Here is a 9430-nt window from a genome sequence, read left to right as displayed (position 1 = left end):
CAATAGGTTCTCCTTGGAAACCCTGTGGGGCAGCTCTGCTCTGTCCTATAGGGTCATTGTGAGTTGGAATTGACTCAACGGCAATAAGTTTGGTTTTGGGGGTACTTTGTATCAGCACTCTGCTAAGTGCTTTGAGTGCATTTTCCCATTTAGTCCTTATAGTAACCCAATGAGGTAGGTACTATTATCATCTCCATTTCACAGATAAGTTTAAGTAACACAAGGCCACACAGGTAGGGGCTGGGATACAAACCCAGGTAGCCTGACTCCAGATAACATCCTGTTAAGGATGTTAAACAGGCAGCTGGATAAATGCTTCTGGAGACCAAAAGAGAAGGTAACATTAAAGATGAGAATTTGACCTTCATCTCTATATCAAACAAAACAAAACCAGTTGCCAATGGATCATTAGGCATTTCTTCCGAGGTACCTTTGGGTGGCCTCCAACCTCCAGTCTTTACGGTTAGCAGCCAAGCTCCTTAGTCATTTGGACCACCCTCCTTAGTCATTTGGACCACCCAAAACTTCATTATAAACCAAAACCAAACCCGTTGCTGTAGAGTCAATTCCAACTCATGGTGACCCTATAGGATAGAGTAAAACTGCCCCATAGGGTTTCCAAGGAGCAGCTGGTGGATTTGAACTGCTGACCTTTTAGCAGCCGAGCTCTTAACCACTGTGCATCCAGGGACCCAGGACTTCATTATAGAATGTTGTTTAAATAAGACTGAATGAGATACCCTAAGGGGAGTAGGGAAACCCTAGTGGAGTAGACCAAAAGGTCGTCAGTTCAAATCCACCAGGCGCTCCTTGGAAACTCTATAGGACAGTTCTATTCTGTCCTTTAGGGTCACTATGAGCTGGAATCCCCTCGAAGGCAGCAGGTTTTTGGTTTTTAAGGCAAGTATAATTGAAGTCTGAGAACTGAGTCTTTCAACATAGGTCAGGAGAAGAGGAGGAGACTGATGAGAGGTGTGTGAGAAAGGAAAACCAGAAGTCTGTAGAAGAAAGTGTTTCCACAAGGAAGGAAAGATTAATGTGCAGTCTGTGGCCCAGAGTATGAGTGTGATGAGATCAGAGAAATGATGGTTGGATTTGGCACTGGGCATGCCACCCTGACAAGTTTCAGTGGGGGTGAGGACTAAAGCCTCCCTGAGTGGCTGAGTGGGCTGAGCAGAGAGAGGAGGTATAGATAGTGCCTTTAGGCAACTCTTTTGGTGACTTTTGCAGTACAGGTGATCAGAGAAATAATCTGGTAGCTGGAGGAGGATGTGAGATTAAAGAGGATCTTTGTTGTTGTTGTGTTTCAAGGTAGGAACTAGTAGAGAATGTATGCTGCTGGGAATGAGCCAGTGGAGAGGGAAAGTTTGATGATGCAGAAAAGAAAAGGGCTTAAAATCTTTTTGAAGGCAAGACAGGATGAAGTCAGGGCACAAGTGGAAGGTTCAGCCTTTGATAGGAGCATGGCCTCTTCCTGACCAGAGGGAAGGCAGAGAGTGTGACACAGGGGAGTTGCAACACAAGAAGGTTGGCAGATAGGAGGGAGAAGATGGCTGTTCTTTCTCCATAAAGTAGGAGGAAGTAGATAGTTTGGGAATATTGCAAAGGTAAACCGCTTCTAATTGATGTATTTATCTCTGGTCCAAAATGAGCTCCATTACTACAGCACTGTCTGAGCTCCTAGGACTGTTAGTCCAGAATAATCTGGCAAATTTAGGGGTAAATCGGTCAATCAACCATTTGAATGGAATGGTCTCTTGTAAGGGGCAACACTGGACCAAATAGTACAAGAGATTATAGGAAAATGAACAAGATGCTCATTAGGTTTACCGTTTTTATGATCTATAAGGATGGAAAGTTCCCCAAAAGGGTTAAGAATCTCATAAGCAGAAAACCAGCCTTTTATGACGTTGAAAAGCTGCCTGTGTCCTCACTTACAGGCCTTTCAAGTGGTTAAAGCCATGAAATACGTTTTTATTGTATAATTTCATTTTTTTTAACATTTTGTGCCAATTCTAATTTAACATCACAGCTTTTTCTTTCCTTACCTTCTTTTATATTTCTTTTCTCTTATACTGAAAAGCTCGGTTCCTTAGAATAGCAATAGACTTATTTGCTTTATCTTGCAACAATCGTGTAGTTTCAAACTACAATAAGAATATTACCATTAACAGTAAACCTACTAAGCAAAGTTAAGATTGTTTTGCAGGGTTTTTTTATCCTTATAATATATCCCATGCAGGATATCCAGTCAGTGTATTGTATTCAGAAGTTTTTGGAAATCACTCTTTTCTCTGTGTGGTTATGGAATCAATTTGATATGCAGTTGAGTTCTTTCAATTATGTTTGCTTTCAATTGTAGTGTTTCCTCCTCTTTATCTTCTTGGTTTCATATTTTAAAAAATATGTAAACATTCATAACATGTAAAGTCAAAACTATATGACAACGTATGTTTAGAGACATCTTGCTCGCAAACATGCCATCTTGACTCATCATCTGTGAGCGACCATTTTTATTAACTTCTGGTTTGTTGTTTATGTTTCTTTCTACAAAAATAAACAAATATACATTGAAATTCTTATTTTTTCTTCCTTCTAACAAAACTGTGTGGCATATTATATATAATAATCTGCACTTTACATTTTTCACTTAACATTGTATGCTGGAACTCACTTCATATCAGTTCACAGAACTCTCCCTCATTTTTTTTAATGGATGCATAATGCTCCATTGTGTGGATATGCCATACTTTATTCAACCAGTCATCTACTGATAGACATTTGGGTTATTTCCAATCTTTTGCTGTTGCAAATAATGGTGCATTTTTATTTCATATTTGGGAAAGTGTATCTGTGGAATTGCTGGATCAAAGGACAAATGCAAATGTAACCTTTTAGATATTGCTAAATTCCTCTCCATAGGAGTCGAACTATTTTGCACTACCACTAGCAATGCCTGAGGGTGCCTGTTTCTTTATTACTTGCCATCGCAATATTTGCTCAAGTTTTTGGATTTTTGTCAAAGTAAATAGCTGAGAAAAAATTTTAACATGGCTTTTCTCTTATGAGCGAAGGTGAGCATTGCTTTCATATGTTTAAGGACATCTGTTTTCTTTTTCTTTAAACTATCTGTTCATATCTTTTGCCCATTGGTATTTGATCTTTTTCTTCCCAGTTTTAAGAGCTCTTTATCAGTTAGGAGATTGCCATCTTTGTTTCTGATATAGATGGCAAATATTTTCTCCCAGCTTTTCAATTTGTCTTGTGACTTTTGCTTGTTTTGTTTTCCACCCCCTTTGGTATGAAAAAGTTCTTTTTATTTTTATGTAGTTAAATTTGTCAATATTTTAATATTTTCTTTGATGCTTCTGGACTTATAATCATAGTTAAGAAAGGCTTTTCTTGCTCCTAGATTATAAAGAAATGAATTCTTGCTTTATTGTATGGTATCACATTTTACACTTCCAAAAAAAACCAAACCCATTGCCAACGAGTCAATTCTGACTCATAGCGACCCTATAGGACAGAGTACAACTGCCCCGTAGGACTTCCAAGGAGTAGATGGGGGATTTGAACTGCTGACCTTTTGGTTAGCAGCTGAGCTCTTAACCTCTGTGCCACTGGGGCTCTTAGATATCTGAACTACTTGACTTCATTCTGGTATCCAGTGTGAGATATGGATCCAATTTCACTTTTTACCAAATAGCTATTTTCTTAAGCTGAGTTCTCTAGAGGAGCAAAACCAGTGAAGTATATGTATATATATAAATGTATATATAGAGAGATTTATTTCAAGGAAATGGCTCACACAGTTGTAGAGGCTGGCAAGTCCCAAATCCATGGGTCAAGTATCAGGCTGGAGGCTTCTCCTGACTTATGTGGTTGCAGGGGCTGATGAACCCAAAATTGGCAGATCAGACAGCCGGCTGCTGGCTCATGGGACTGTGGGAGCTGGTGAATCCCAAAATCTGCAGGTCAGGTGGCAGGCTGCTGGCTCACATCCCAAGAACTAGCGGTCAGATGATGACGAGTCAGATGCATGATTGAGAGAAGGTGAGCATTGCCAGAACATCCATATATATTGGATGCAGGCCACACCACCAAGGAAACTCCCCTTTCAACTGATTGGTTGCTTATATCAGATCACAAAATGGAGGATGATTACATAATATTTGCCAAACCACTGAGAATCATGGCCTAGCCAAACTGACACATAACCTTAACAGTCACAGCTATGTGGTTATCCCAACAAGATTTATTAAAAACAGTATCTTCCCTAGTGATTACAAAAACCAAAAACTAAACCTATTCTCGTTGAGTTGATTCCAATTCATAGCAACCCTATAGGACAGAATAGATCTGCCTTATAGGGTTCCCAAGACTGTAAATCTTTACAGAAGCAAACTGTCACATCTTTCTCCCAAAAAGCGGCTGGTGAGTTCTAACTGCTGATCTTTTCAGTTAGCAGCCAACTGCTTAACCACTGAGCCACCAGGGCTCCTTCCAGTGATTATAGATACCACTTTTCACATATCAGCTATTTTTAAAACACTGCTTATGGGTTTTTGTTACATATAGGCTAAAATAATCCTAACTGATAGTGTCAATTTAACATTAACTGGTACCTATAAAATACAGCAAAAAGTAAACATCTAGTAATTTGGAGCACAGAAATATTTTATGGCTTCTTCACATGTGAAGGAAAATCAGCAAGCATTAGGGTTGTTACCAAGAAAAGTATGCTGAAACCAAAACAAGATTGCCTAGGACAGGGAAATACAAGAAGTAGATGTCCCAGTCTAATTTGGGACACTCAGAGACTGCTCGGGGGTGGCGGGTGGGGGTCACAGATCATTCTGAGGGGAGAGTTTTGTGGAAACATTGGTAAAGTCAAAAGAGAAAGAAAAAAAAAGGAAAGGTTTTGGTTTTGTATAAATATGTAAATCCAAGTGTAAATAAATGCGAGTTAATGACTGGTTCTTGTTGCTTTCTCTCCCTACCAGTATTTCTGCAAGGACAGGCTCTTAGTTTGGGAATCAGAGCTGTTCACTCCCTTGGCAGAGTTTGAGACTGTAGCTATCATGATACCTTCTGCTGTAACAGGATTGCTTTTCTTGTCCTTTAAGGCTGCCAAGAGCCTTATGTCTGGAGAAGGCCTTTAAAGAAGTGGGGCAGGGATTCAGTATAGGTAGTCCAGACTAAATGGTTTATTTTATAATTATGTCTAATTAACATATATTGAAGTCTTTTTACTGAAAACAGGGAGAATATCTTCTTTTTTAACACCCATGAAACATTCATAAAAAAAATACATATTTAGGCCACGAAAGTCTCAATAAGTGCGAAAAAGCAAAAATAATGCAGATAAAATTCTTTGATCACAATGTAAAACAACTGAGAAGACAAGAAGACCCTACTACCTGGAACTTTAAAACTCTAGAGTCAAAGAGGATGTCAAAACTAAGATTCCAGTTTAATTAGAAAATGCTGATAACAGTACAGATCAGTATTCACAGAATACAGCTAAAACAATCCTCATAAGAAAATCAGTGATCTTAATATAACCATTCAGCTCAAAGAAGGAGAAGGAAAAACAACCACCACAAAAGGAAAATAGGAAAAATAAATTAAGAAATATGAAAGCAAAAAATAAAAAGCAGAAAATAATGACCCCAAAGAATAAATTAACAAGTTAAGACAGATAAACTATTAGCTAGTTTAACCAAGAACAAAAAGTAAGAAAGCATAACTATATATAATAAGAAACATAAAGGAAAATAAAAGACTCATAGGAGACTATTTTGCTTAACTATCTGCAAATATTTGAAAATCTAGTAGAAATGAGTCATTTTAAAGAAAATAAAATTTACCTTAATTAGTAGACTAAAAATCTCAACAGTAAACATTAAGTATTCAAATCTTAAGAAAAAGGAAACCGTTGTCAAAGAGCTAGCCTTCTCAAGAGCACCATGCCCAGAGGGTGTCACAGACTAATCTTACCAAACTTATAAGGACTGAATTGGCTCTGATGCTTTTAAATTGTTCCAAGGCAGAAATAAGAGAGGTAAGCTTCCAGATTCTAATAGTGAAAGTAGCATAAGCTTATTACAAAAAGTAACTGCAATAGCATAAAAAAGAAAATTACTGAAAAAAATCACTTGTGAATATTGATGCAAAAAATGTTAACCAAAATTTTAGCAAACTTAATCCAGCAACACCTTAAAATAATTAAAAGAAAAATAGTATTTTCCCCAGGATTTCAAGAATGGTTCAATATGATTCACTACATTAATAAGTGTTTGGATACCATCAATTGGCTCCTTCAGCATCTATTCCAGTCTCTTTTTAGTATGTGCCAGCCTATACTGTAGAGGTTAGAAACTAAGAAGCCTCATTTTTCCAGGCTCCCTTGCAGCTAGGGTTCTCAACGTGACTTATGTTCTGCTAATCAGATGCAATTGTGTGAAACTTGATTTGAACTCAATTATAGAGAAAAATAGTTGGTGCCTGAGGCATCCATTTTGCTGGTGTAGATTGTAGCAGACATAGTGAGACTCTAGAGTGGACAGTTGTAGCATTAGTTTCCAGATCCAGAGGTGACAGATAAGGTGTCAGCTTATTCTGGTGGCAGCTTCTCGTTCTCAGATCACATTAAGATGTCATGCTCCTGGCATAACAGATGGGAGAGTGACTTCCTGACAGAGGAAGCAAGTCCCTTGGTGGGTCAGTTCTGCAATGTGGTTCTGGAAGCTATTCCTACAGAGCCTCATCCTCCAGCTCTCCACAAATTTATAAGCAGTAGATTCCCAGTATTCAATCTCTTTCTGTCATCTGAACTCTGACTGATAAAATAGCTCAAAGGAGGGAAAAATTATATGGTTTTCTCCAAATATGCTGAAAATATATTTGATAAATTTTAGTATTCTCACTTGATTCTTTAAATCTTAATAAAATAGGAAAAGTGGATATTTCCTAACTGCTAGCATTATGCTTAATGAGGAAATACCAGAAGCATCCCCATTAAAATTAAGAGAAAGAAAGAAAATGATGTCTACAATCACCACTATCATGTAACATAATTTTGGAGGCTTAACCAATGCAACGGAGCCCCTGTGGCACAGTGGTTAAGAGCTCGGCTGCTAACCGAAAGGTTAGCAGTTCGAATCCACTAGCCGCTCCTTGGACACCCTATGGGGCAGTTCTACTCTGTCCTATAGGGTTACTATGAATTGGAATCGACTTGACAGCAATGGGTTAATGGGTTAACCAATGCCAATTAGACAAGAGGAAGATGTAAGAGGTACAAATGTTGGAAGAGAGGTACAAATGTTGGAAGAGAGGTACAAATGTTGGAAGAGAGATACAAATGTCATTATTTACAGATAACTGAATACCTTGATAACCCAAGAGTCTCAATGATAAGTAATGCAAACGATATGAGAACTCAAGAAATAGGTGGCTGCAAAATTAGTGTGCAAAAATTAATTGTCTTCATTTATACAAACAATGATCGGTAAGAAAACGTAATGGAAGGCCCAATTTACAATAGCAAAAGGAAAATACCCAGATATAAACTGAAATGTAAACTCCATTTTAGCAAGGATTTTGCCTGCCTGCTCACCACTATATTTTTTTGAATACGTGAAAAACCCAAACCAAACGTGTTGCCATTAAGTCGATTTAGACTTATGGCAACCCAATGTGTTACAGAGTAGAACTGCTTCATAGGACTTTCTTGGCTATAATCTTTACGGAAACAGTTTGCCAGTCTTTCTTCCTCAGAGCCAGTGGGTGGGTTTGAACTGCCAGCATTTAGGTTAGCAGCTGATTGCAAATTGAATACAGGACGGGTTAAGTTAATAAATTTATTTCCATAACAAAAATATAAACAAATTTTAAATAGATGAGTTGGTTCTAAAGCTTATAAAGAAAACTCAACAAGAATATCCAGAAAATTACAGGAAAAAGAGAAAACCAATAATGATGAGGACATGCTCTGTCAAATATTTATTGCAGTAGAATAAGTCCAGAAACAGAAGCATATGAGAATTTAGTGTATGATTAAAATAACATTTTAAATGAGCAACTTCTTCAGAGAGGGCTCATGGAAGGTTAACTTTTGTATCCACACATAACTGAAAAAAACTTTTATTTTGCTCATACTTGAAGGAGAGTTTTGCTGAGTAGAGAGCTTTAGAAGTTAAGAAAATTTCCCTCAGAATATTGAAGGTATTTTTCTGTTGTCTTTTCTATCCAGTATTGCCACTGAGAAACCTGATATCAGTCTGATTTTTCTCAGTACATCATCTGTTTCTTCACTTTGGAAACTCTTTGAAAAGCAAAAACAAAATCAAGTCATTTACCTGCTTAGCGCCAAAAGTTTGAGCTGGACCCAAAGGCTGCCAAATCGCACTCTAGTGCTCTCTCCATCTCACCACAAATCCTGCCTACTATGAGCAATACAATACCACAAATATAAGCAAAATTAATCTTCAACCAATTGGACTCAAATTCTTTAATTAATGATTTGGTAGTGTCACCCTACCTCATCATTCTTAAACTACATAAAACTGCATTCAAGTTTTTATCCACCAGATGTCACCCGAGAAACAGTAAACAACAGCACAGAATCTATATTTGATTCTTCTCAGAAGAAAATATTTTCGTCTTTTATGCATGAAGATTAGAGTGTTCTTAATATATCAGTAGTAGGGATAGGAAAGAGTTTACTAGCTGAAACCCTGACAGAAAATTACAAAAAACATGTTTCTTCTTACATTCAGACTCTCAAGTATAATCAACCCACATTTAGTCTTTTAAATAGATTCAGTTTCCAAAATTTTAAACTACATCTAAGAATTCCTTTTAGTGAAAATTGTTACAATAGTTTTTTAATACTACCAATTTCTATATTATAAAAACAGTTTTTAAAAAAATACTCAACTTTTTACACTAGAATGTAAATCAAAAGAAGAGAGACTAGCTACTTTGAAGTTCATGAACTAATTTTTACCAATAACCTCATCCAGTCCTCTGTGATCCATCATTTCCTATTATGTGTGACCATACTCCTTAAATGGTCTGGAAAACCCTGCATGATCTGGTCCCTGACCACCCTTCCCACTATCCCCTCCTTCGCTTCTGGTTCTCCAGCTACTCTGCGCTTTCAGCTCCCTGAATGTGTCAGCATCCCTTTGCGTGTGTTAGCACCTCTGTCTGGAATGCGCCTATAACCCTCCCTTCATCTTGTTAGTCATGATCCTTTAGAGTTCAGTTCGAATGTCAGTTCCCCAGGGAAGCCTTCCTTGGCTGCCTCCAACCCTAACTTGATTCAGATCTCTTCTAATTTTTTCTTTTATAACACTCGTTCCCATTTGTTATTATCTATTTATGTGATGATTTGATTAATGTCCTTTTCCCCCTCTTGAGA

The sequence above is a fragment of the Trichechus manatus genome, unplaced genomic scaffold (assembly GCF_000243295.1).
Source record: "Trichechus manatus latirostris isolate Lorelei unplaced genomic scaffold, TriManLat1.0 scaffold00047, whole genome shotgun sequence".
Classification (NCBI taxonomy): Eukaryota; Metazoa; Chordata; class Mammalia; order Sirenia; family Trichechidae; genus Trichechus; species Trichechus manatus.
The sequence above is the reverse complement of the archived record's forward strand: the minus strand, read 5'-3'. Positions refer to the sequence as shown.